Below are 27,368 nucleotides of genomic sequence, written 5' to 3' on the forward strand. Positions count from 1 at the left end.
CTTCCCCTTGAAAGAAAGTTGGAGGGTCAAATCTTCTAGTCCTTAATCATGTAAAACTTCTATTGCCATCAGTGCCTCCACTCAGATACAAACATCAAAGTGAACATGTGATATATGTGTGGTCAATAATTATATACTTCATACTTAAATATCTGAGCCATCTTATCCGGAGTTACACATTATATGCATTGGCTCAGGGACAACATTTTCTGGTATATTCTGAACAGTACTGAGCACGCAGACGGTGCCCAGTGAATAACACAAGTTTTGACAATAATCATCGACTTTATGGACTCTGTGGATGCAATTTCTGTTCTTTGTTCTGGAATTGGCCTGAATACAGCTGAAACCCTAAGAATTTGATGTATAATCACATCTGATACTTATATGACACTTTCTCATTCCTTTTCTCAAATTCAGAACAAAAAATGAAAAAGTGGTTTTCAGTTAAAATCTAAAATTGTACAGGAATGCCTGCTGTGCAATTCAGCCTGGGGCAGAACCTGTCACCCATTGGCAGTTAAGTTCTCTCCTCTCATCTGACTCATTCTTTTTCTTCATCCTTCCTGACCTCTGTGCTGCTTTTCATACTGTTAACCATGACATCCTTCCCAATCACCTGGGACCAATTGGTGGAGTCTCAGAACTGGCCTTCTTGGTTTTGCTCTCATCCATCAGAGTCCTCTTTTTTGCAGCATGCAGCAGAGAGAAAATCTGGTCCAGTGCATAGGGAGCTAGCCCTAAGAGACCTGGGTTCTACTCCCCCTTCCCTGTGGGCTTCCTGTAGGACCTCAGGCCAGTGCCTTAGGGACAGAGTTTCAAGGAGTTTTGGACACCCAAAGATGCAGCTAGGCATCTAGTGGAGTTTACAAGGACCTAACCTTCTAGGTGCTTTTGAAAATCCCACTAGGTGCCTAAATAGCATTGAAAATCTGGCCTTTAGTCTGTGTGTTCCTCAGTGCCTCAGCTGTACAATAGAGGATAACAGCACTGCTCTATCTCACTGAGGGGGGCTGTGATATGAGATGCTCAGATTCTATGGTGATGGGGCCACATGAGTACCACAGGTAGAGTAGGAACTTCTCTATGCCACTGCTAGCTCTTCCGTGGGTTTTGGCCCCTTCTTTTCACCTACTCTCCTCACATCTCCCTCTTTTCTGAATGCAACCTTGGCTCAGAAGACTTGGCTGTATTTCTTCTGAGTCCCCTGCATTCTCTTTTTTACACACACACACACACACACACACACACATTCCTGTTTTACAGGTTCATCTAAGGACTTCCAGATCCTTAATTTAATTACCAACCTTTTCTTATCTTAATCACCCTGTGTCTGTTTGTAAACAAAAACATTGACTCCCTGCCCCAGGGACAGGAGCTGGGAGAAGCACTTTTCTGCAGAACTCACATTCCACACTAATGCTGTGCACTTAAGAGCTCCACCTGGGAGCACACTTCCTGTATAAAACTCTGTGGGCCAGGAGCACCCGTCTGCTCTCCCTAATTGGCACCCTTGGTAGTTGTCCATATTCAAAAAAGGACTAGGAGTTATTCTTACTCTTCTATGTGGTGTTGTGATGTTGTAATTCATCTGGAAGATATTTAATAGCTAATGAACCTGTAACAAGAGGAAGCAGGAGGGAATAAAAAGATACACTTTACTGCAATATCCTCTTCCTCTCTCCTTGACCACTGTTCTTCTTTCCCTGTTTCCTTCATTGACATGTTTGGTGTTATAGATGGTCTTATTACACTCTGCTGTAGAGTACACATCATTTTAGTTTAGTCCCAGGACCAAGCAACTATTTCTACTAGGAACAAAAGATAATTCAAGAGTATAGCTCAAGAAAAAAGTCAGTTGAAAGTTAGCAGAAGAGGCATCTGTCATGGGGCCCACTCACTGTTAGGGCACCTCTCCTGGCCACTCTGGGGATTAGCTTCTTCCAGGTACTTCACCCTCCTCTGGCAGTCTCTTTTCTCACACTGCAGGAGTTGCAGCAACCTGCTTGTGGCTTGGCCCTCCACCCAGGTCACTATGGTCCTTGTCTTCTGGGATGTCAAAGTCTTCCAAAGTGAACTGTCCCAGACAGTCTGCTCTCCACTGTCTGGTCTGCAACACTTCCCCAGTGGCTGGTAGGGAAACCCGGGCCCACCCTCTACTCCAGATTCCAGCTCAGGGGTCCTGTCATCAGCGGCCAAGGTCTACCCTACTCCATACCTTGTTAGTTTTCCCCTGAGCTCTTTCTGGTCCTCCCCTTTTTCTGGGTTTGCCAGCCCAAACTCCCAGGGATTTGAGCATTGGCTTGCTAAACCCAGGGTTGTGAGTTCAATCCTTGAGGGGGCCACTTGTGGGATCTAGGGCAAAATCAGTACTTGGTCCTGCTAGTGAAGGCAGGGGGCTGGACTCAATGACCTTTCAAGGTCCCTTCCAGTTCTAGGAGATGGGATATCTCCATTTATTTGTTTATCTCTAGCCCCAAACACACTTTCCTTCTCCCAGGAAGTGACTGCAGACTACTTCCCCTATAAGCCCTTCTGCTCTCAGCTCCTGAGCCTCATTTAATCAATCCCTGTGCCCTGGCTCCTCCTCCAGGTACAGCCAGATAAGTTAATTGTCCCTCTTACCCACCTTAACCCTTTCAAGACTTGTGTGGGGTGGACACCCCATCACAGCAACACATTTCTTTAAACAAATAGTAGCTATCCAAGTTTCGGCATCACAAAGAAGAACAAGAGACATTTTACCTGCATAAGATCATTGAAAGAGTCCTTGTTTTTCAGGTTAGTCAAGTAAATCTGAACATTCTCGTGTGGAAGAATAGTTATCCATTGTGAAACATGTTTTTACAAACCAATACTAGATCAAGACAAATTTTTAAACACCTGCTTGCTCAGACTCATAGGACAGAAACAACTGAATTGAATGAAACAGATCTTCTGTGATTATGTAGAGATGACACAACAGTATGAGAATGGTTAAGCAAATTCTATATTCAAAATCAGGAACCTGGAGTCAGTGTTCTCTCTAATTTTTTATGTCCATGTGCAAAATTAATTTTGGTGCACATGACAAAATGCATGTGGCAGGGGTGGGGAAGAGGGGTTCGGAGTGTGGGCAAAGGATCAGGGATGGGGCAGAGGGTTGGGGTGTGGGGGGATGAGGGTGCTGGCTGAGGGTGTGGGCTCTGGGGTGGGGTTGGGGATGAGGGGTTTGGGGTGCAGGAGGGGGCAGCTGGGGCAGAGGGCTGGGGTGTAGGGAGTGTGGGCTCTGGGTTGGGGCCGAGGATGAGGGGTTTGGAGTGCAGGCTGCCCTGGGGCTGCAGTGGGGAGAGAGGACTCCCCGCAGCCTCTCTCAGCTCAGCAGCCCGGGGCTGGGGGAGAGACGCCTCTCCCCGGCCACAGCAGGTCCTGCGGGGCTGGATTGGGCTGAGGGAGGGGCTCCTCTCTCCAGCAGCTCCAGCGGGCCTGTGCTGGGCTGAGGGAGGAACTCCTCCCCTGGCCGAGGCAGGTCTGCACTGGAGCCGGGCCGAGGGAGGAGCTCCTCTCCCCCAGCCGAGACAGGTCCATGCTGGGGCCGGAGGGGAGGAGCATCTCTCCCCACTGCTGCAGGTCCACACTGGGGCCAGCAGGGAGGAGTGCCTTTCACCACTGCAGCCCTGAGCCCCTGTGCGGGGCTTAATAGGCTGCTGCACAGCCACGCAACCATGCAGCTTAGAGGGAACTTAGCCTGGAGTCCATTAAGATGGGTGAAGTTCTAACCTAAGAGGAAAATGTTACTAGGGCTTGATCCTTCTCCTATTAAAGTTAATGGCAACACTCCTATTTACTTCAGTGTGAGCAGTGTTGGGCCTTTACTGAAATGAAAGGAAATCCAGAAAATGCAAGATGCAGAAGAGGTACTTAAAAAATAGTGTGTCCTGGGATTTCAGGCTCACTTCCTGAAATAAGAAATATAAAGAAAAAGTCATGGCAACATTGACTTTCTGATTTTATTAGGGAAAATGAACTTATAGTTATCAAGAGCTCTGCACCCTGCACTTTCCAGACTGTCTATACAGGGATAATGTAATCTACCATTAAAAAAGCTATTTAAAAACAAACAATACTACACATCAAAGACGGATTCATTTAATTTCCTGGCCTCAGTCTCTGGGTTATGTAAGGTTATATTCCTGACACATGGTCAGAATCCCATGATGCCAGTGACTGCTAGTACATCATCTTTTTTCTTGTTTTTAAAATCAAATGCAACTAATGTCAACCAAAAATGATAATCATAAATGAATACAGACATCTAAAAACAAATACATAGAAAATTTAGGAAAGATGTCTGGGCATTGAACACCTGTCACTACCTACCACTCTAAACCTCAGTGGCTTTCTGGTCACCTCTTGTTCTGTGTGGTTATGAGGCACATCTATCAATGCAGAAGCACTGTCAGTAGCATTCTGGATGTACTTCTAGTTTTGTTCTGAAGGTCCAGGATTTTTATTTTGTATGAAGATGTCTGATGCTCCAAACATATCCTGTGATAATTCCAAATATGAGAATAGGGAACTGCAATGCTGCTGTCAGCTCTTCTCTATTATTTTGCCTGGGGGGTGTATATTTAGGGCAGATTTTTGTTTGGGTTGGTCTGCTTGGTAATTCTGTCCTCAGAAGGGCTTTTTCCTGGCCACCATATGGCAGTATCGCAGGTGTGATTCTCTGAAACTGCCAACTCATTCAACTGCAAAGAGGAAAGTCAAGAGGAGAATGTGTGCACAACTCTTGCTTCCTTATCATATGGCTATCTAAAAGATCACATAATGCTCCATGAGAAAGACTTAAGTTGACAAATCCTTTTCTCTGACACAATGGACTTTCTGCAATAAGAGCAAAGCTTGTCTGTGCAGGAGACCGAGCTTTCTTGGGAGCTGGTCCCAGACTGCAGAATTAACTCCCACAGAAACTATGGACCATCACAAACCTCACTCCCTTCTGCCAGAAGTGCAAGGTGCACATCTCCAACCTTGCCTGCCTTCTCTAATATAAAAACAAAGCAGCATGTACAAAAGCAAAAACAACAACAAATTGCTACCAAAATAAAGCTCTCACCTGCACCCAATTTCTCTGCCTAGGGAGACGATGCGAGAAAGAACTAACCAAATACACCTCTACCTCGATATAATGCTATCCTCGGGAGCCAAAAAATCTTACCACATTATAGGTGAAACCGCGTTGCTTTGATCGAACTTTTATCGAACTTGCTTTGATCCGCCAGAGTGCGCAGCCCTGCCCCCCTGGCAGTGGTGTAGCCAGGTTCTAACATCAGGGGGAGCAAACACATAAAAAAAGGCGCCACCCGACATATCAAATTACTAATTACATACTTTTAAATTCATTATACATATTTATTTTGTACTCAAAATAAAAACACGAGAATGATATTGTTTTACAAGTACGTGAGCCCACTTGACAAGTTTTATTGTCCTTGGGTCTGGCTTCCATCCCCCCTCCAACTGTTGCATCTGTCTGGAGGTGCCTGCCTTCCACACCTTCCTCATTCACACCTCATTCATTCAACAGGGCAATTGATTAAGGGGTGAGGGGAAATCTTAGTCTATTCTTAGCAAAGAGACATTTTTCTTCTATCTTATTCTATCCTTAGGGGTTATAACATTATACCAACAGCAATGCAAAGTTTCTACATGAGGCTTTGATACAAAGTTTTCATATACCAAGGCTCATCAGTACAAGGTTTCTATATGAGGCTTTAATACAAAGTTTCATGAAAACAGAGGTCACACCTGGGTAGACCCACTACAAGGTTATATGAAGAGGCACAATGTAAAGTCATATGAAAATTATCAGAGATTTATCTACAGAAGCCCATCGCTGGGGAATCATGGGGGGGCTGGCTGGCTGGCCCTGCTGCTCTTCTGTTCTACAGGAACAGAGGTGACTCTAGGTACCAGAGCCATCAATCCATCACCTCTGTCCAATGTGCCATTCAGTCCAAATAAATAAATAATAATAAAAAAACTTTAAAAAAACCCTCCCAAGTTCCATTTACTGCAGCAAAATGTCTTCAAAGAATCAGACAAAGGTATTACCAATGACATGCGCAGAACATCAACTACAAACCCATTCAGGAAGGCAGTGAGTAGTTCCAAGTGGCTGAAGGCTTAGTGCAGAGAGGCAAGAGAGATGCCTGAGGGCTCAAATTAGGTGTCTGAGTTTTATTGCTGGAGCCTACATTATGCATAAAAGAACTTGTGGTGAGGGGTGCTGGGGAGCACCCTGCCAACCCAGATATGCAGGGGGACTGCATGATATGTGAGAGGGATTCAGTGGAGACCAGGCCATCTTCTGTGCCGGCATGGGGGAGGGAGCTGATCCTGGAAGTATTTTTAGTGAAAGGGGGGAGGGGAAATCAGATTCACTCATCTATGGGTATAACCATTGGGTAGGCTGTGGGAGTGTGGTGCCCCCTAGTGGCTGGTTCCACTTACTCACAGCCAATGAGGTAGTTCCCTTGGCTCAACGGGGTTGGTACTTGTGGGGCTACAGGTCCAGGGTACAATCTCTGGGGCGGGAGGGTATTGTAAATATAGCATTTAAAGCAGCCAATCCTGCTGCTGCTAGAGAAAACTCAGCTGCCATCTTGGAAAGCATGGGGTGCAGACATGTGCTCTGGAGCATTTCCCATTCTCTAGGGGGCATCTGCAGCTTAGGGGGTGGGCTTCTAGATAAGGCAACAGACTGGGTTTTGGGAGATGTAGGTTCAGTTCCTGCCTCTGCCACAGACTCCCTGGGCGGACCTTGGATGAGTCACTTAATCTCTCTGAGCCTCAGTTCCCTGTCTGTAAAATGGGGATAATACTCCATCGTCTGTCTGTTTGGAGCAAGGGGACTGTCTCTTACTAGCACAATGGGCCCTCATCTAGCTGGAGCCTCCAGAAGCTACCTTCCTAATACCAGAAGGGTTTTTTTTCAGACCATATAGGCCCCCTTCCATAAAGGTGACCTGACTGAGTGGAACAAGAGGGGATCAAACCCAATACATATATGGGAGGTGGCATGGGTCTAGTGGATGGGGCACTGGACTGGGAATCAGGAGAGTAGGGCCCTGATCTGAGCTCTGCCACTGACCCATTAAGTGGCCTTGGGCAAGTCACTTCCCCTCTCTGTGCCTGTTTCCCCTTCCAACCTGGGCCTGTCTTGCCCACGTAGATTGCAGGCTCAGTCTTTTTCCACGTGACTATCCTGGGGGTCCAGATCTTTGTTACAGTCTCTGACTGCTCCTATAACACACATCCTGCAATGGCAGAACACTTCTGAACTGTTCTAGTCCAGACCCAAGACAGCAGCAACTCCCCTGACCTAGGCCAAAGAGGGCCATGTTTCCGGAGGATCTAGTTTGCTGTGTCACCAGGGGCTCAGGGACGCAAGTGGGGGCCAGGCACCTCACACAAACTCTGCAGCCTCAGTGTGCCCAATAAAGATCTCTCTCCTACAACTCTGCCTGACCCCCCACACACACCCATTAGTGTTGCTGAAACAAACCCGAAGGGTCACTGTTCCCCCTCCTTCGGCCCCCACTCCAAATGCCAAGGAAAACTTGACACTCAAGTGCATGGAGGGGGTGTCAGAAGCCTGTCCAGAAGAAAATGACACCGCTCAAAAATTATTTGGAGGCACTTGTATTCAGTGGTGAGCTGGAGCTGGTTTGCGTGAACTGGTTGTTAAATTTAGAAGCTGGTTTAGAACTGGTTGTTAAAGGGGTGGGCAATTGGGAGAGGGAGGTTTTTCTGTCGTTACACCGGCCCGCAGGCCACATCCGGCCCGCCTGAGGTCCCGGCGGGGGAGGCTCCCCCGCCTTCTCCCCTCTCACAGAGCCTCAGTGTTCCCCGCCGCCGGCCCCAGCGCTCTGGACCGCTCCTGGGCAGGTCTGCAGCTCCTACCACTTTGAGCAGCATGGTAAGGGGGTGGGGCTGCGAGCTCCAGTGGGCCGTGCTGCATCCATACACGCTGCCCTGAGCAGCATGGTAAGGGGGCCGGGCCCGGGCTGGGAGGAGGGGTTGGATAAGGGACAGGGAGTAGTTGGAGGGGCCGGAGATTCTAGGGGGGGTGGTCAGGGGATGGGGAACGGGGAGGGTTGGGTAGAGGGTGAGGTCCTGGGGAGTCTTGGGAGGGGGTGGTTAGGGGACAAAGAGCGGGGGGGGTTAATGGGTTGTGGGTTCTGAGGGGGCACAGGGGGTCAGATGGGGGGGACAGAGGGCTTGTACTCAACAGGAGGTTCCTTACCAGATCTTTGGCGGCGGGCCCTTCACTCGCTCCGGATCTTCAGTGGCTCTGCAGGGCCTGCCATCGACGTGCCGCCGAAGACCTGGAGCGAGTCAAGGACCCGCTGCCGAAGAACAACCCTGCCCTGCCCCGACTCCGCCCCCTCCCTGCCCCATTGGACCCCTTCCCAAATCCCTGCCCCCTGCCCTGTCCCGACTCCGCCCCCTCCCTGTGCCTATTGGACCCCACCCCAAATCCCTGCCCTGGCCCCGTCTCTTCCCCAGCGCACCGCGTTCTCCCTCCTCCCCCCCTCCCTCCAGGCTTGCTGCGAATCAGTTTCGCAGGGCAAGTGCTAGGAGCCAGGGCAGGGGAGAAGCAGAACACGGCACTCAGGGGAGAAGGAGGAGGAGGCAGAGCGGAGGCGGACTGGAAGTGAGCTGGGTGGGCGCTCAGGGCGGGGACCGGGGAGCTGGGCTGGGCTTTCCCCATGGGTGCTCCCTCCAGCCCCAGAGCACCCAGCAGCAGCAAGGAGCCACCTTCGGTGAATATCCTCAGTGGGGGAGCGGCCACTCCCCCTGCTCCCCCCCCAGCTACGCTCCTGCCCCCCGGAGCACTGCTTTACCGCATTATATCCAAATTTGTGTTATATCCGGTTGCGTTATATCGGGGTAGAGGTGTATGACAAATGTCAGTCATGTAGCTTACTGCACTACAGGAAGGTGCTCAGATACTAAGGTGATGAATATGGTATTAGAACCTATGTGAAATAGAATAGAATACGCTATAAAACTGCAGCTATGGAAGCATCATTAAAAATTTTGAATTCCTATGGCTACGACAATTCACCAGTGTCAAAGAATGAAGCAAGGAAATATATTTAGGTTTGATTAGCTTCCATCTCCTCCAAACCTACAGTAATTCCTTGTACATATTGGGTTCCGGGAAGTGGGCGGGCATAAGCCCGCCCACTGCTAAAGGATCCCCCCCCCAGCCTAAGGGGAGGATCCACAGGGCCTGGAACTCAAATAATTATGGGGGACAACTAATGTAAAAACAGGGACAGGAGTGTGGTCAAAGGGTCAAAAGAAGAGAACCAGACGGGGACACCGAGCAGAGAACCCTGGACAGCACCCACTGCTCCTCAAAGGCGTCAAGGGAGCCAGTGGACGTCGCCCAGAGGAACTCTGCCCGGATACGTGAACGGACAGAGGATCGGAAACAGGCCCCACAGTCACAGGCACCTCCATCGGCCAACCTCCTCTCCCTGGTTTTCTAGATGGCCTGTTTAGCCAGTGCCAAGAGGAAGTTGACCAGGAGGTCCCGCGACTTTGTGGGGCCACGGATAGGGAGTGCATAAATGAGAAGGTGAAGGGAAAAGTGTAACCAAAAACGTAACATAATATCGGTGAGGAGCCGGTGTAGGGGCTGCAACCTGGCACACTCTAAGTAAACGTGAGCCAGGGTCTCCCTCACGCCGCAGAAAGCACAGGTGTCCGGGACAGGGGTAAACCGCGCCAAGTACACGCCCGTGGTCACGGCCCCATGAAGGAGCCACCAGCTGATATCCCCGGCGGGCCTCGGGACCAGAGTGGAATAGAGGCTGGCCCACCGGGGCTTCTCACCCTCGACAGGTGGCAGGAGGTCCCGCCACTTTGTATCGGGGCGGGACACGAGGGTGAGGAAGTGAAGAGTGTGGAGCACAAGCGTGTAGAGATGTTTCCTTGGCGCGGTCAGGAAACGAATCGGCTGCAAGTCGTGCAGCCGGCTCACGGAGAAGGGGCGGGGGGGCCGGTTGGGTCCACGGGGCAGGGGCTCAATGAAAAGGTCCGGAGGGCCAGGGGTGGAGGGTGGGCGGGGCGTGCCCTCGTGCAGGATCCGGTCGAGGCAAACCTGAGCAGCGGGCGGCAAAGCGGCCCTCACCTCCTGAAGTATGCGCTGGGGAGTACAAGGCCTGGAGAGCCCCATGCGCCGAGCGAGCGTCAGGGGATCCAGCCAGTCTCCCCGGTTGTAGTCCAGGAGGTCTCCGACTCTAGTGACTTCTGCCAGGACCAACCTCTGGCGCACCGCGGGGGACTCCGCCACCTGCACACGGAGCTGGGGATTGTGTAGCAGGGGCTCCGCGAGGAGATCTGCCCCCTCGGTGGCCGCCACGGACCTGGTCGCTGAGAACAGTTTCCAGGTCCGGAGGAGGTCCTGGTAGAATACTTCTCGCGGAAGACCTCTCGGATCGAGATAAAAGAGCTGCCAGTCGTATCGGAGCCCTCAGAAGCGGCGCAGGAGGGCGTGCGCCAATACGCTCCACGCTGGACTACCTCGACCATAAAGGAGCCTCTGCAGGGCCTGGAGGCGGAAGACATGGACCTGAGTGTGGAGGCACTTCAGGCCCTGCCCTCCCTCCTCCAGGGGAAGATGGAGGACCCCTGCAGAGACCCAGTGCAGTCCTGGCCAAAAGAACTCCAGAATCACCCTCCGGAGGTCGGCCAGGAAGCCCGGGGCCGGGACCAGGGTGTTGAGACGGTGCCAGAGCATGGACAGGACTAGTTGATTGAGTACCAGTGCCCTCCCGCGAAGGGAGAGGCACCGGAGTAGTCCTGTCCATTTCCGGAGCCGCTCCGTCACCCTGCCCTGTAAACCTTGCCAGTTCTCCGGCGGAGACGGATGTGTGGCAGAAAGGTAAACGCTGAGATAGAGCAGCGGACCAGCGCTCCACCGGATGGCTTGAAGCACGGGTGGGAGGGAGCTCGATTTTGTAGTCCGTGCTGAGGAGCGAGACGGGACGCCAATTCTGTAAGTCACGGAGGTCCCCCTTCTTCGGCAATAAGGCGAGCACGGCTCGCCTGCACGAAAGAGGGAGGACCCCGCTCCGCAAGGCCTCGGCCCAGACGGTGATTAGGTCCGGGCCGAGGACGTCCCAGAACACGCGGTAGAACTCCACGGTCAGCCTGTCCATGCCCGGAGATTTATTGGTGGGCATGCGGCGGAGGGCTTCCGAGAACTCGGCCAGAGAGAGAGGCGACTCCAGCCGGTCCCGGTCGCCCGCGCTGACCGTTGGGAGTCCGTCCCAGAGCACTCTGCAAGCGGTAGGGTCGGTTGGATCCGGGGAAAAAAGGTGTGCGTAGAAGGCCCTGGACCTCTGACACATTTCCACCGGATCCGTAAGGGGGGTGCCGTCCTCCGCTAGAAGGCAGGTGACGTGCTTCTTGGCCCCCCTCCTTTTCTCCAGGGCATAGAAGAAGTGGGAGCCGCGGTCCATCTCCCGAAGGAGGCGGATGCGGGATTGAACAAAAGCACCCCGGGCCCGATGATCGTCGAGGGCCCGGAGCTCCTCCCGCTTCTCCCGGCACGCTCCGCAAAGGGATGGATCCTCAGGGCTGGCGGCCAGACGCCTCTCTAGCTCTAAGACCTCCCGTTCCAACTGCTCTATCGCCGCATCCCTCCGTCGGCTGGCGCCCCGGGTGTAATCGTGGCAGAAGAGCCAGGCGCGCACCTTTCCTAAGTCCCACCATCGCCGCGCCGAGGGAAAGGCACGCCGCTGCCCTCGCCAGACCAGCCAAAACTCGCGGAAGGACGCCACGAAGCCCACATCCTCCAACAAGCTATTGTTAAAATGCCAATAGGCCGGCCCCGGCCTCTCCGCACATACAGAGGCCGTCACGGTGACTAAATGGTGATCTGAAAAGGGGGCCGGCCGCACGTCGGAGGAGTGGGCCCGTGAAAGATGGAGACGTGATAAGTAAATGCGGTCCAAACAGGAGTGGCATGACCGATGGGCTTCCACCCAGACGTAGGTGAACGTGTAGACATCGTCCGGGTGGTGGTCGCGCCAGACGTCCACCAGGGAGTGACGGTCCACAATCTCCCGGAGGACATCCGCGGCGGCCGGGCACTGCTCGGTCCACGAGTGGTCCCACTCCTCGAGGGTAGCGTTGAAGTCCCTGCCCAGGACCAAGCACTCGCGAGGATCCAAGGAGCCGAGGAAGGCGGATGCCTGCTGATAAAAAGGCAGCCGCTCCTGGCCCGATGTCGGGGCATAGACGTTGACAAGATTGACCACAAGCCCCTCCATACGGACCCGGAGGTGCAGCAGGCGGCCCGGCACAACCTCGGCAACCCCCAGCACCTCGGGCCGTAGGTCGGGAGAGAACAGGGTAGCTACTCCAGCCGTACAAGCTGTGAGATGGCTAAAATAGACCCTGTCCCCCCACTCCAGCCGCCAGCTGTCTTTGGCGGCCGGATCCGTGTGGGTCTCCTGCAGGAAAACCACAGAGTACCCCCCTTCCCGAAGGAAGGAGAGCACCTGGCACCTGCGGAGACCCACCCTACAGCCCCGGGTGTTCAATGTTGCAAAAGTGATAGGTGGCATGAGGAGGGCTGGGGGGGGTACTCGCTGGCAGGGACGCTCACGGACCCCATTGGGCCACGCAGCAAACCGTAACCCACCCCAAATATGAGCAAGGACTCACGGAAGCTGCGAACCCGCTGATAAGCCGCAGCACCCTGCTTCCCGGTCTTTTTACCCTCCCCCATGAGGGCCCTCGCGGCCCGGAGGATCTGGTGGAAATCCCCCCATCGCTGGAGAGCGAGCGGCACCTTATTGCAGGAGCCACGCACATCTTCTAAAAACTTCCGCAACTCTTCTCGCAGCGTATGGGGGGGTGGGGTCACTGGCTGCAGATCATGCCCCGTTGGGGCCCCTGGCTCGGCCCCGTGGCCCACTGAGACGGGCAGGCAAGGGGCGGACCCTCGACGTGGCGCCCGATGGACCGGCGCCACACGGTCCGCCTCAGACCCCGGCCTAATGGGGTGTGGCGGCGGAGGGAGGACAGCAGCCCCTAGTGGGTTGGGAATGGGGAACACAAAGGCCGCTCCCTGGGGGTCACCCTCTGGGAAAGAGAAAGAGACATCCCCAGAGGCGGCAATGGCATCGTGGGAGGTGGAGGGGACAGGGCTGGGGTCAGGAGTAGGGGTAGGGCCGGGGGCAGGAGTAGGGTCGGGAAGAGGGACAGAGGTGGGATCCTGGGCCCCAGGAGCTGGACAGCTGGAAGGTAACTCCTCTCGGTCGGGCCCAGGGGTCTGAGGGTTAGGGAGGGGGTTCCCAGGGATGCTGGGCTCAGGCCCTACGGCAGATGGAACAGCCACGGCAGCAGGTGGTGAACAATCTGCAATGGGGCCCCCACCCGGGAAGGAACTCGGTTGCCCCACGCCAACAAGGGATACCCCTGGTAACTCGAGTCCCAGCCGCGAGGCACCGGGCGTCGCCTGAAGAGGCTCGGCGGCCGTCAGCGATGTGTCACCCGCAGCCGGGCAGGTCAAGGAGTCCAGGGCTTCCTCTAAGGCAGGAGCAGCAGTCAGGGGAACAGGAGACGCAGAAGGGGGGGTTGAGGTGAGAGCGGCCAGATCGAGGTCCACTGGCAGAGGGTCGTCCTCCCCCTGGGTGACCGGGGTAAGACCCAGGGCCTCGATCTCCTCATAGATAGAGGGCAGCTCACCTCCCACCACCCTGGGATCATCCCCGCTAGCACCCGAGGCGACGCTTGCCTCGAGCATCGCAGAGGGTATAGGTGGTAAGGGGGTAGGAGGGGCTGCAACGTGGGCCTCCGCGAGGAAGGACCGCGGAGAATGGATGGCGGCATCCTCCGGTGCTGCCACAGCTTCCCCAACCAGCAACGGTAGATGTAATGCACCCGCGGGCAAAGCGGAAGGCTCAGCAGCGGAGCCCCCCTTCCTGGTTTTCCGGGGGGCCTCCGCACCGGATTGCAGGAGCGGAGCTCGAGCCTTCCGCTTGCCTCGCTTTCCCTGTGCTAGGGTCCAGCCCTCCATGGCATCGTCTGCGGGCTGGGTGACAGGGATTGGGTCGGGGGGCAGAGATGACGGCTCGAGGACCTGAGGAGGTAACAATGGGGCAGTAGAAGGGGGGGGCAGAATCCCCCTGGGGAGGGCCCTCTCCCGCGCCCGGCAATACCCCCACTGCACTCTCCTCTACAGGCCCCGCCACAGTGCACATAGCAGAGACGGGGCTCTCTCGCTCATCTGGGCATGGTGGGGGGGATACCCCTTGAGCCCGAGCGGGAGCAGTGGTGGTCCGAGAAGGAGGAGGGGCGGCTCCGGGTACCGGGCAACTAGGAGCGCCAGCAATGGTGGGGCTGGCACTCTGCCGGGGCTCAGGGGTCCCGGACGCTCCTCCGTGCCGGGCCAAGGGGCAGTCCCTCCGGACGTGCCCTATCGCCCGGCAGAGGTAGCACCGGGCCTCCCCTGTAGAATAGTGCACCCGGTAATGGGTCCCCTGATAGGGGACCAAGAAAGACCCCTCAAGCGCCTCTCCGGCACGTGCCACCGGCGGCAGTTGGAGCTGCACGTGCCGGTGGAACGAGAGGATGTGACGGAGGGCGGGGTCCTTGCAGCCTAGCGAGAGAGGGCGAACGATGGAAATAGGTTTCCCCAGGGTGGAAAGGGCGGGCAGCAGGGCGACATTGGGAAGGAAAGGAGGAACAGAGGTAAGGACCACACGGACACCCAGGTCTTCTAGCGGCTCCAGGGGGACGAATACGCCCCTCACCGCCAGGCCCTTCTCCACCGCCTCTTGGGCAGTGGCCTCCGAGGCAAGGAAAAAGACAACCTTGCCATACATTTGGGAGGCCGCCACGATGGCCGTGGGCCCCACCACCCTCGCCAACACCCACACGTAGGTCTCCACGTGCGGCGAGGCGGGCACCTGGAGGCAACGGATGCCATGCCTCCTAGTCAAGGTGGGGAAGGGGCCCAGGCCACTATAGATGGAAGCGGAGGCGGTGGATGGGCGAGATGGCATACCGGTGGCCGCTGCCACCTGGGCATACGCCCCGGGGGCTGGGGGAGGGGCTCCCGCAGAGCTGGTGGAGGGAGCAGCAGGAAGGATTGCCGCGGCCGATGGCAGGGCCGCAGCAGTGGAGGCAGCCCCTGCCATGGAGGGCCCAGTCTTTTTAGCAGGGCTCTTTCTCTTTTTCTTGCCCTGGCCTTTCCTGCCGGCTGGGGCAGCTCCCCCATAACTGGAAGGAGCGAAGGACGTGGCAGCAGCGGACGTCACCCCGTCGCCCGCCGCTGACAATGCCGCAGTGGTGGCAGGTGGTTTAGCAGTGGAGGTTGAGGTAGAGGCTAAGGGGACAGGCGGGGGAGGGGTGGCGGGGCCTACTTGGGGGGGCTCGCCCGCCGTGTTCCCCTCCATATTGAGCAGGGAGGGAGGGGAAAACACACTGGAGAAAAAAAGGGGGGGGGCGTGGCTAAAGGAAAGGCAGGTCAACCACTCCTCCTCGCTAGGCTGCAGGCAGGGGAGGAGGGCACCGAAACGCAGGGAGATGCGGGAGTATCAAGGGCTTAGAGGGGACAGTCACCGACACCGGCTCCTCTAGTTACACTAGGGGAGGGAAGGTCACAATAACAGAAGGGGGTGCAGTGATTAACCAAAATGTGATGGGGGGCACAAGTGCACGGGAGGGGGCATGGGCACACGAGGGGAGGGGTCAATCAGGGCAAGGGGGGCGCAAGGGAGTAACGAGGCTGGGAATGGGGCAGAGGAACCAAGGGGCTAACCGCAGGGCTGGGGTGGGACAACGAAACCAAACTACAGAGGGAAAGGGGCGGGGCAGGCAAACAAACTGAAGCTGGGGAAGGGCAAAAGGCTACAGAGGGCAAAGGGGGTAGGCAGCAAAGGGCAAAGCTGGGGGGCCTGTTGCAAAAGGGGAAGGGGTCAGTCCAGGGGGGGGGTAGGTGTGCCCACGAGCGCTTGCGAAAAGTCAATGTGCGGGCCGCCTGCCCGCTGCTGCAGGCCCAAACGCTGTCAGTAAGGCGTGGCAGGCCAGGAAAGCAGCAGAGTCCCAGAGGCAGGAGCGGAGGCAGATGGGAAATGGGCTGTGGGGTTGGTGGTGGAGGGGGCAATGATGGTGCTGGGGGGTTGGGGGGGGACACAGATGGACCAGGGGGCAGGCTCCACGCCACACCCCCTGTGTCCCCACAAACACAGTCTAGACCCCCACCACTAGAGCACAGTTCGAAAATTACTCAGTCCAAAACAGCCCCCTCCACAGTGGTCTCCAGAGTCTCATGCGCTCCCCCAGCAGCCGATGGACCGCGCAGTCCTCTTCCTCCACCTCCATGCTCCAGCAGCTCCCCAGGACACGCACAGCACCGGCGGCAGCAGCAGCAGTAGCTCCGGCAACCCTGGCAGCCAGGCAGGAAGGACCTCCACAGGTGGTAGTGGTGATGGTGAAGGTGGGGGCCTTAGCTTCTCCCTCCAGAGATGGTGGGGAGGGGGGCGGTGGCCGGCAAGGCCCCCCCACCCCTGACTCAGCAGCAGTGGTAGCAGCAGCAGCAGCCCAGGGAGTAAGGGAGAGCTCCAACTAGCAGGGCAGGTGGAAAGGAGAAGAAGAAGGAGAGCTCCAGCCAGCAGGGCATCCACAGAGGACACTGAGCACGCTCTGTACCTATTGGGTTCCGGGAAGTGGGCGGGCATAAGCCCGCCCACTGCTAAAGGATCTCCCCCCAGCCTAAGGGGAGGATCCACAGGACCTGGAACTCAAATAATTACGGGGGACAACTAATGTAAAAACAGGGACAGGAGTGTGGTCAAAGGGTCAAAAGAAGAGAACCAGACGGGGACACCGAGCAGAGAACCCCGGACAGCGCCCACTGCTCCTCAAAGGCGTCAAGGGAGCCAGTGGACGCCGCCCAGAGGAACTCTGCCCGGATACGTGAACGGACAGAGGATCGGAAACAGGCCCCACAGTCACAGGCACCTCCATCGGCCAACCTCCTCTCCCTGGTTTTCTAGATGGCCTGTTTAGCCAGTGCCAAGAGGAAGTTGACCAGGAGGTCCCGCGACTTTGTGGGGCCACGGATAGGGAGTGCATAAATGAGAAGGTGAGAGGAAAAGTGTAACCAAAAACGTAACATAATGTCGGTGAGGAGCCGGTGTAGGGGCTGCAACCTGGCACACTCTAAGTAAACGTGAGCCAGGGTCTCCCTCACACCGCAGAAAGGACAGGTGTCCGGGACAGGGGTAAACCGTGCCAAGTACACGCCCGTGCTCACGGCCCCAAGAAGGAGCCGCCAGCTGAGATCCCCGGCGGGCCTCGGGACCAGAGTGGAATAGAGGCTGGCCCACCGGGGCTTCTCACCCTCGACAGGTGGCAGGAGGTCCCGCCACTTTGTATCGGGGCGGGACACGAGGGTGAGGAAGTGAAGAGTGTGGAGTACAAGCGTGTAGAGATGTTTCCTTGGCGCGGTCAGGAAACGAACCGGCTGCAAGTCGTGCAGCCGGCTCACGGAGAAGGGGCGGGGGGGCCGGTTGGGTCCACGAGGCAGGGGCTCAATGAAAAGGTCCGGAGGGCCAGGGGTGGAGGGTGGGCGGGGCGTGCCCTCGTGCAGGATCCGGTCGAGGCAAACCCGAGCAGCGGGCGGCAAAGCGGCCCTCACCTCCTGAAGTACGCGCTGGGGAGTACAAGGCCTGGAGAGCCCCATGCGCCGAGCGAGCGTCAGGGGATCCAGCCAGTCTCCCCGGTCGTAGTCCAGGAGGTCTCCGACTCTACTGACTTCTGCCAGGACCAACCTCTGGCGCACGGCGGGGGACTCCGCCACCTGCACACGAAGTTGGGGATTGTGTAGCAGGGGCTCCGCGAGGAGATCTGCCCCCTCGGTGGCCGCCACGGACCTGGTCGCTGAGAACAGTTTCCAGGTCCGGAGGAGGTCCTGGTAGAATACCGGCAGCCCGGAGAGGTCTCGCGGAAGACCTCTCGGATCGAGATAAAAGAGCTGCCGGTCGTATCGGAGCCCTCGGAAGCGGCGCAGGAAGGCGTGCGCCAATACGCTCCACGCCGGACTACCTGCACCATAAAGGAGCCTCTGCAGGGCCTGGAGGCGGAAGACATGGACCTGAGTGTGGAGGCACTTCAGGCCCTGCCCTCCCTCCTCCAGGGGCAGATGGAGGACCCCTGCAGAGACCCAGTGCAGTCCTGGCCAAAAGAACTCCAGAATCACCCTCCGGAGGTCGGCCAGGAAGCCCGGGGCCGGGACCAGGGTGTTGAGAGGGTGCCAGAGCATGGACAGGACTAGTTGATTGAGTACCAGTGCCCTCCCACGAAGGGAGAGGCACCGGAGTAGTCCTGTCCATTTCCGGAGCCGCTCCGTCACCCTGCCCTGTAAACCTTGCCAGTTCTCCGGCGGAGACGGATGCGTGGCAGAAAGGTAAACGCCGAGATAGAGCAGCGGACCTGCGCTCCACCGGATGGCCTGAAGCGCGGGTGGGAGGGAGCTTGCCTGCCACCCGGCCCCTACCACCAGGCCAGAGCTCTTGACCCAGTTGACCCGGGCAGAGGAGGCCGCCGAGTACACGGTCTGGCAAGCCTCCACCCACACCAAGTCGCCCGGGTCCTGGACCACGAGGAGCACATCGTCGGCATACGCCGACAGGACCAGCCGCAGCTCCGGTTCCCGAAGCACCAACCCTGTCAACCTCTTGCGGAGGAGACAGAGGAAGGGCTCGATCGCCAGAGCGTACAGCTGGCCCGAGAGGGGGCACCCCTGCCGCACTCCCCGCCCGAAGCTGACCGGCTCGGTCAGGGTCCAGTTGAGCTTGACCAGACACTCTGCGGAGGCGTACAGCACCTGGAGAAAACCCACAAACTGGGGTCCGAAGCCTAACGCCTGCAGAGTGCCCAGGAGATACCCGTGGTCCACCCTGTCGAACGCCTTCTCCTGATCCAGGGACAGGAGGGCGAACGACAGACCATCCCTACACCCAAGTTCCAGAAGATCCCGGACCAGGTAGAGGTTATCAAAAATGCTACGGCCCGGGACGGTGTAGGTCTGGTCTGGGTGGATCACGTCCTCCAGCACGGACCCTAGCCGCAGCGAGATGGCCTTGGCTACGATTTTGTAGTCCGTGCTGAGGAGCGAGACGGGATGCCAATTCCGTAAGTCACGGAGGTCCCCCTTCTTCGGCAATAAGGTGAGCACGGCTCGCCTGCACGAAAGAGGGAGGACCCCGCTCCGCAAGGCCTCGGCCCAGACGGTGACTAGGTCCGGGCCGAGGACATCCCAGAACACGCGGTAGAACTCCACGGTCAGCCCGTCCATGCCCGGAGATTTATTGGTGGGCATGCGGCGGAGGGCTTCCGAGAACTCGGCCAGAGAGAGAGGCGACTCCAGCCGGTCCCGGTCACCCGCGCTGACCGTTGGGAGTCCGTCCCAGAGCACTCTGCAAGCGGTAGGGTCGGTCGGATCCGGGGAGAAAAGGTGTGCGTAGAAGGCCCTGGCCCTCTGGCACATCTCAACCGGATCCGTAAGAGGGGTGCCGTCCTCCGCTAGAAGGCAGGTGAAGTGCTTCTTGGCCCCCCTCCTTTTCTCCAGGGCGTAGAAGAAGCGGGAGCTGCGATCCATCTCCCGAAGGAGGCGGATGCGGGATCGAACAAAAGCACCCCGGGCCCGATGATCGTCGAGGGCCCGGAGCTCCTCCCGCTTCTCCCGGCACGCTCCGCAAAGGGATGGATCCTCAGGGCTGGCGGCCAGACTCCTCTCTAGCTCCAAGACCTCCCGTTCCAACTGCTCTATCGCCACATCCCTCCGTCGGCTGGAGCCCCGGGTGTAATCACGGCAGAAGAGCCGGGAGCGCACCTTTCCTAGGTCCCACCATCGCCGCGCCGAGGGAAAGGCACGCCGCTGCCCTCGCCAGACCAGCCAGAACTCCCGGAAGGACGCCACGAAGCCCACATCCTCCAACAAGCTATTGTTAAAGTGCCAATAGGCCGGCCCCGGCCTCTCCCCACGTAGAGAGGCCGTCACGGTGACTAAATGGTGATCGGAAAAGGGGGCCAGCCACACATCGGAGGAGTGGGCCCGTGAGAGATGGAGACGTGACAAGTAAATGCGGTCCAACCGGGAGTGGCACGACCGATGGACTTCCACCCGGACGTAGGTGAACGTGGAGACGTCGTCCGGGTGGTGGTCGCGCCAGACGTCCACCAGGGAATGACGTTCTACAATCTCCCGGAGGACGTCCGCGGCGGCCGGGCACTGCTCGGTCCCCGAGCGGTCCCGCTCCTCAAGGGTAGCGTTGAAGTCCCCGCCCAGGACCAGGCACTCACGAGGATCCAAGGAGCCGAGGAAGGCGGATGCCTGCTGATAGAAAGGCAGCCGCTCCGGGCCCGATGTCGGGGCATAGACGTTGACAAGATTGACCACAAGCCCCTCCATACGGACCCGGAGGTGCAGCAGGCGGCCCGGCACAACCTCGGCAACCCCCAGCACCTCGGGCCGTAGGTTGGGAGAGAACAGGGTAGCCACTCCAGCCGTACGAGCTGTGAGATGGCTAAAATAGACCCTGTCCCCCCACTCCAGCCGCCAGCTGTCTTCGGCAGCCGGATCCGTGTGGGTCTCCTGCAGGAAAACCACAGAGTACCCCCCTTCCCAAAGGAAGGAGAGCACCTGGCACCTGCGGAGACCCACCCTACAGCCCCGGGTGTTCAATGTTGCAAAAGAGATAGGTGGCATGAGGAGGGCTGGGGGGGATCCTCGCTGGCAGGGACGCTCGCGGCCCCCATTGGGCCGCGCAGCAAACCGTGACCCACCCCGAAGGTGAGCAAGGAGTCACGGAAGCTGCGGACCCGCTGGTAAGCCGCAGCACCCTGCTTCCCGGTCCTTTTACCCTCCCCCATGAGGGCCCTCGCGGCCCGAAGGATCTGGTGGAAATCCCCCCATCGCTGGAGAGCGAGCGGCACCTCATTGCGGGAGCCACGCACATCTTCTAAAAACTCCCGCAGCTCTTCTCACAGCATATGGGGGGGTGGGGTCACTGGCTGCAGATCATCCCCCGTTGGGGCCCCTGGCTCGGCCCCGTGGCCCACTGAGACGGGCAGGCAAGGGGCGGACCCTCGACGTGGCGCCCGATGGACCGGTGCCACACGGTCCGCCTCAGACCCCAGCTTAATGGGGGGCGGCGGCGGAGGGAGAAGAGCAGCCCCTAGTGGGTCGGGACTGGGGAACACAAAGGCCGCTCCCTGGGGGTCACCCTCTGGGAAACAGAAAGACACATCCCCAGAGGCGGCAATGGCATCGTGGGAGGTGGAGGGGACAGGGCTGGGGTCAGGAGTAGGGGTAGGGCCGGGGGCAGGAGTAGGGTCGGGAAGAGGGACAGAGGCGGGATCCTGGGCCCCAGGAGCTGGACAGCTGGAAGGTAGCTCCTCTCGGTCGGGCCCAGGGGTCTGAGGGTTAGGGAGGGGGTCCCCAGAGATGCCGGGCTCAGGCTCTACGGCAGATGGAACAGCCATGGCAGCAGGTGGTGAACAATCTGCAATGGGGCCCCCACTCGGGAAGGAACTCGGTTGCCCCACACCAACAAGGGATACCCCTGGTAACTCGAGTCCCGGCCGCGAGGCACCGGCCGTCGCCTGAAGAGGCTCGGCGGCCGTCAGCGATGTGTCACCCGCAGCCGGGCAGGGCAAGGAGTCCAGGGGTTCCTCGAAGGCAGGAGCAGCGGTCAGGGGAACAGGAGATGCAGAAGGGGGGGTTGAGGTGAGAGCGGCTAGATCAAGGCCCGCTGGCAGAGGGTCGTCCTCCCCCTGGGTGACCGGGGTCAGACCCAGGGCCTCGATCTCCTCATAGATAGAGGGCAGCTCACCTCCCACCACCCCGGGATCATCCCTGCTAACACCCGAGGCAACGCTTGCCTCGAGCATCGCAGAGGGTATAGGTGGTAAGGGGGTAGGAGGGGCCACAACATAGGCCTCCGCGAGGAAGGACCACGGAGAATGGATGGCGGCATCCTCCGGTGCTGCCACAGCTTCCTCAACCGGCAACGGTAGATGTAATACACCCGCGGGCAAAGCGGAAGGCTCAGCAGCGGAGCCCCCCTTCCTGGTTTTCCGGGGGGCCTCCGCACCGGATGGCAGGAGTGGAGCTCGAGCCTTCCGCTTGCCCCGCTTTCCCTGTACTAGGGTCCAGCCCTCCAGGGCATCGTCTGCGGGCTGGGTGACAGGGATTGGGTCGGGGGGTAGAGATGACGGCTTGAGGACCTGAGGAGGTAACAATGGGGCAGTAGGAGGGGGGGCAGAATCCCCCTGGGGAGGGCCCTCTCCCGCGCCCGGCAATACCCCCACCGCACCCTCCTCTACAGGCCCCGCCACAGTGCACATAGCAGAGACGGGGCTCTCTCGCTCATCTGGGCATGGTGGGGGAGATACCCCTTGAGCCTGAGCGGGAGCAGTGGTGGTCCGAGAAGGAGGAGGGGCGGCTCCGGGTGCCGGGCAACTAGGAGCGCCAGCAATGGTGGGGCTGGCACTCTGCCGGGGCTCGGGGGTCCCGGATGCTCCTCCGTGCCGGGCCAAGGGGCAGTCCCTCCGGACGTGCCCTATCGCCCGGCAGAGGTAGCACCGGGCCTCCCCCATAGAATAGTACACCCGGCAATGGGTCCCCCGATAGGGGACCAAGAAAGAGCCCTCAAGCGCCTCTCCAGCACGTGCCGTCGGCGGCAGTTGAAGCTGCACGTGCCGGCGGAACGAGAGGACGTGACGGAGGGCGGGGTCCTTGCATCCTAGCGAGAGAGGGCGAACGATGGAAATAGGTTTCCCTAGGGTGGAAAGGGCAGGCAGCAGGGCGACATTGGGAAGGTAAGGAGGAACAGAGGTAAGGACCACATGGACACCCAGGTCCTCTAGCGGCTCCAGGGGGACGAATACGCCCCCCACCGCCAGGCCCTTCTCCACCGCCTCTTGGGCGGCGGCCTCCGAGGCAAGGAAAAAGACAACCTTGCCATACATTTGGGAGGCCGCCACGATGGCCGCGGGCCCCACGACCCTCGCCAACGCCCGCACGTAGGTCTCCACGTGCGGCGAGGCGGGCACCTGGAGGCAACGGATGCCATGCCTCCTAGTCAAGGTGGGGAAGGGGCCCAGGCCACTATAGTTGGAAGCGGAGGCGGTGGATGGGCGAGATGGCATACCGGTGGCCGCTGCCACCTGGGCATACGCCCTAGGGGCTGGGGGAGGGGCACCCGCAGAGCTGGTGGAGGGAGCAGTGGGAAGGATTGTTGCGGCCGGTGGCAGGGCCGCAGCAGTGGAGGCAGCCCCTGCCATGGAGGGCCCAGTCTTTTTAGCGGGGCTCTTTCCCTTTTTCTTGCCCTGGCCTTTCCTGCCGGCTGGGGAGGTTGAGGTAGAGGCTAAAGGGACAGGCGGGGGAGGGGTGGCGGGGCCTACTTGGGGGGGCTCACCCGCCGTGTTCCCCTCCATATTGAGCAGGGAGGGAGGGAAAAACACACTGGAGAAAAAAAGGGGGGGGCGGCTAAAGGAAAGGCAGGTCAACCACTCCTCCCCGCTAGGCTGCAGGCAGGGGAGGAGGGCACCGAAACGCAGGGAGATGCGGGAGTATCAAGGGCTAAGGGGGAACAGTCACCGACACCGGCTCCTCTAGTTACACTAAGGGAGGGAAGGTCACAATAACAGAAGGGGTGCAGTGATTAACCAAAATGTGATGGGGGGCACAAGCGCACGGGAGGGGGCATGGGCACACGAGGGGAGGGGTCAATCAGGGCAAGGGGGGCGCAAGGGAGCAACGAGGCTGGGAATGGGGCAGAGGAACCAAAGGGCTAACCGCAGGGCTGGGGTGGGACAACGAAACCAAACTACAGAGGGAAAGGGGCGGGGCAGGCAAACAAACTGAAGCTGGGGAAGGGCAAAAGGCTACAGAGGGCAAAGGGGGTTGGCAGCAAAGGGCAAAGCTGGGGGGCCTGTTGCAAAAGGGGAAGGGGTCAGTCCAAGGGGGGGGTAGGTGCACCCACGAGCGCTTGCGAAAAGTCAATGTGCGGGCCGCCTGCCCGCCGCTGCAGGCCCAAACGCTGTCAGTGGGGCGAGGCAGGCCAGGAAAGCAGCAGAGTCCCAGAGGCAGGAGCGGAGATAGATGGAAAATGGGCTGTGGGGTTGGTGGTGGGTGGTGGAGGGGGCAACGGTGGTGGTGCGGGTTTGGGGGGGGGGACACACACAGATGGACCGGGGGCAGGCTCCACGCCACACCCCCTGTGTCCCCACAAACACAGTCTAGACCCCCACCACTAGAGCACAGTTCGAAAATTACTCAGTCCAAAACAGCCCCCTCCACAGTGGTCTCCAGAGTTTCATGCGCTCCCCCAGCAGCCGATGGACCGCGCAGTCCTCTTCCTCCACCTCCAGCAGCTCCCCAGGACACGCACAGCACCGGCGGCAGCAGCAGTAGTAGCTCCGTCAACCCTGGCAGCCAGGCAGGAAGGACCCCCACAGGTGGTAGTGCTGATGGTGAAGGTGGGGGTCTTAGCTGCTCCCTCCAAAGATGGTGGGGAGGGGGGGTGGCCGGCAAGGCCCCCCCACCCCTGACTCAGGAGCAGTGGTAGCAGCAGCAGCAGCAGTCGTCTAGGGAGGGAGCTCTAGCCAGCAGCAGCAGCCCAGGGAGTAAGGGAGAGCTCCAACTAGCAAGGCAGGTGGAGAGGAGAAGGAGAAGGAGGGAGAGCTCCAGCCAGCAGGGCAGCCACAGAGGACACTGAGCACGCTCTGTAGAGGGGTGGACACCCGCTCCTGCCCTGAGGGGTTGGAAAAGCCCTGGAGGAGGGCTGCAGCTCTAAAAGCTGGGCTGATGGGAAGCAGCCGCAGCTGGGCCACGCCTCAATCAGGCCATAGCTGGCCTGTATAAAAAGGCTGGGAGCCAGAGGCCAAAAAGTCTCTCTCTGCCTTCAGAGGGAGAAGGGCCTAGCTGCAGGGAAACAGAGGACCGGACTGGAGCAGAGCAGGGCTGGGGACGGGACGGGACGGGACGGGACAGGCTAGGCTAGGCTAGGCTAGGCTAGGCTAGGCTGAGGAGCTGGGGAGCTCCAGCCTGGATAGCCCCAGGTTGCAGCCTAGTAGGAGACCAAGGGGTACTGGGGGTTGCAGAGGGCAGCCCATGGCTAGGCCAAGCCACCAGGTCCAAAACAAACCTTGCCGATGATGAGTGGCCTATACTGCAGTCTGCCCCAGGGAGCTGGGGCTAGTTGGTGACTGGTAGTGGCCTTATTCTGAGGTGAGGTAGGGATAGTGGGTGGTGGTTCCCCTGGGAGGGGAGACCCTGAAACTGGGGGTGTACTGCAGAGGGCGCGCTGAGGGCTGCATTGAGCTACTTCACAGAGTCACCAGCAGGAGGTGCTGCGGCGGTGAGTCCGCTCCCCTATATTCCTTCATAAACTTTTTCTTATGGGTTTGTATTTAGCAAGATCTAGAAGTCTTCCAAGGGCAAGTCATACCTGACCAACTTGATTGCCTTCTATAATGAGAACTGGCTCTGTGGATATTATTAATGATCTGGAGGATGGCATGGACTGCACCCTCAGCAAGTTTGCAGCTGACACTAAACTTGGAGGAGTGGTAGATACACTGGAGGGTGAGGATAGGATACAGAGGGACCTAGACAAATTAGAGGATTGGGCCAAAAGAAATCTGATGAGGTTCAACAAGGACAAGTGCAGAGTCCTGCACTTAGGACGGAAGAATCCCATGCACTGCTACAGACTAGGGACCGAATGGCTAGGCAGCAGTTCTGCAGAAAAGGACCACATGCAAAACTGCCGGCTCCCATCTGGCTTTAGGATGAGGATGACAGGGCTCTGCCATTCGCTCTGGGAGCGCTCAATAACACCCTGCTCCAACATCGCCTGGACTTCTGAGGGTCCAGGGTTCAAATCAACGCTCGGGTTGTAGCCATCGGCAAGCTGTGTCTTTTAATTTCTGGGCCACGGCCTGGTGCTGGGCACCTGGTGGGTAGACCTTTCCTCGAAACCGTCGCCGAAATGTCTCCGGGGTGATATCGAAGGCATCCAAGATAGCCACTTTTACTTGAGCATAAACGCAGGTCTCAAAGTCTGGAAGCCCCCGGTAAGCCTTCTGAGCTGGCCCCGTCAGATAGGGGGCAAGGCGGGTCGCCCATTGGTCTGGTGCCCAACCGGCCACTGCGGCCACCCTCTTGAAGGTCACCAAATAGACCTCCGGGTCATCCTCAGGCCCCATCTTGGCCAGATGGATTAGTGGAGCAGGGGGGGTTGACGTAGCTGTAACCATATCCCGGTTGAACCCCACTGGGGCCCGGCCACAGGGTGGCAAGTTGCTGGAAGCATTGGGTTTGTTGTTCGTGGTGCTGGGCCCCCAAGGTTTGAAGTAGCTGCTGCTGGTGGGTGACCAGTTGCTGTATGAGCTATTGCTGCTGCTGACTCTTGGCCAGAAACTTGAGAAGTCTCTCCATCTCCATCTTCCTTCAGAGGCCTCCTCGTTCTAATCCCTTCCTGCAGGGATAGGGGTCACTGCCTGCATTCTCCACCACTTGTGACCTGTGTCAGTTGGCCCACCAAGCCGCTAGGGGGCGGTGGGGAGCCACAGCCTCACTGGCTGGCCTGGACCAAGTTATCTGCACTCTTCCCTACACTGAGGATGACTGGCTAGACCCATCAGAAGATGAGCAGCAGGATGATGGAGAGGAGGTGTCCCCGGAGAGCCAGGATCTTTTTGGGACTCAGGAATCTGATAACGGCAAACTGGAAAGCTGGACCCAAGTCATGCACTGCTACAATAGACCTCCATTCGTGTCCTGCATCAGCTAAGGCCAGGTCCCAGCCACAAACCCAGGCCTGGACCAAAAATTCAGATTTCCCTGTAGGGACATCTAGCATGTTAGTAAGTATCTTTGCAATTTTTTCCTATTAACTTTTTATTTTAAAATATATTTAGGAAAAAAAACATAAACGTCTCATAATATATTAACCATTTCCCACCCAACTTGGCTACACTTTAAATGTGTAATTTATATATAATATGGTTAGTTAAAATATATATATCAATAATCTGTATTACTTAATTTACAAAAACAAATTTTACTAATAAAAATCCAACTACTTAAAGAAAACATATTAAAATAAGATAAAGAATAGAAGCAAAAGTCAGGGACCGAGAATTGGAGAAGAAAGTGAACAGAGAAGAGGGTGAGGTGGGGAAGGGGAATGCATTTAATAGCATCATTCAGCTACTTCCATGAAAGAATTTTTCTTGGACATTTCTGTTACAGTATACAATTCTTTTCATGGTGGCCA

This window comes from Malaclemys terrapin, chromosome 2 (assembly GCF_027887155.1).
Source record: "Malaclemys terrapin pileata isolate rMalTer1 chromosome 2, rMalTer1.hap1, whole genome shotgun sequence".
Taxonomy (NCBI): domain Eukaryota; kingdom Metazoa; phylum Chordata; order Testudines; family Emydidae; genus Malaclemys; species Malaclemys terrapin.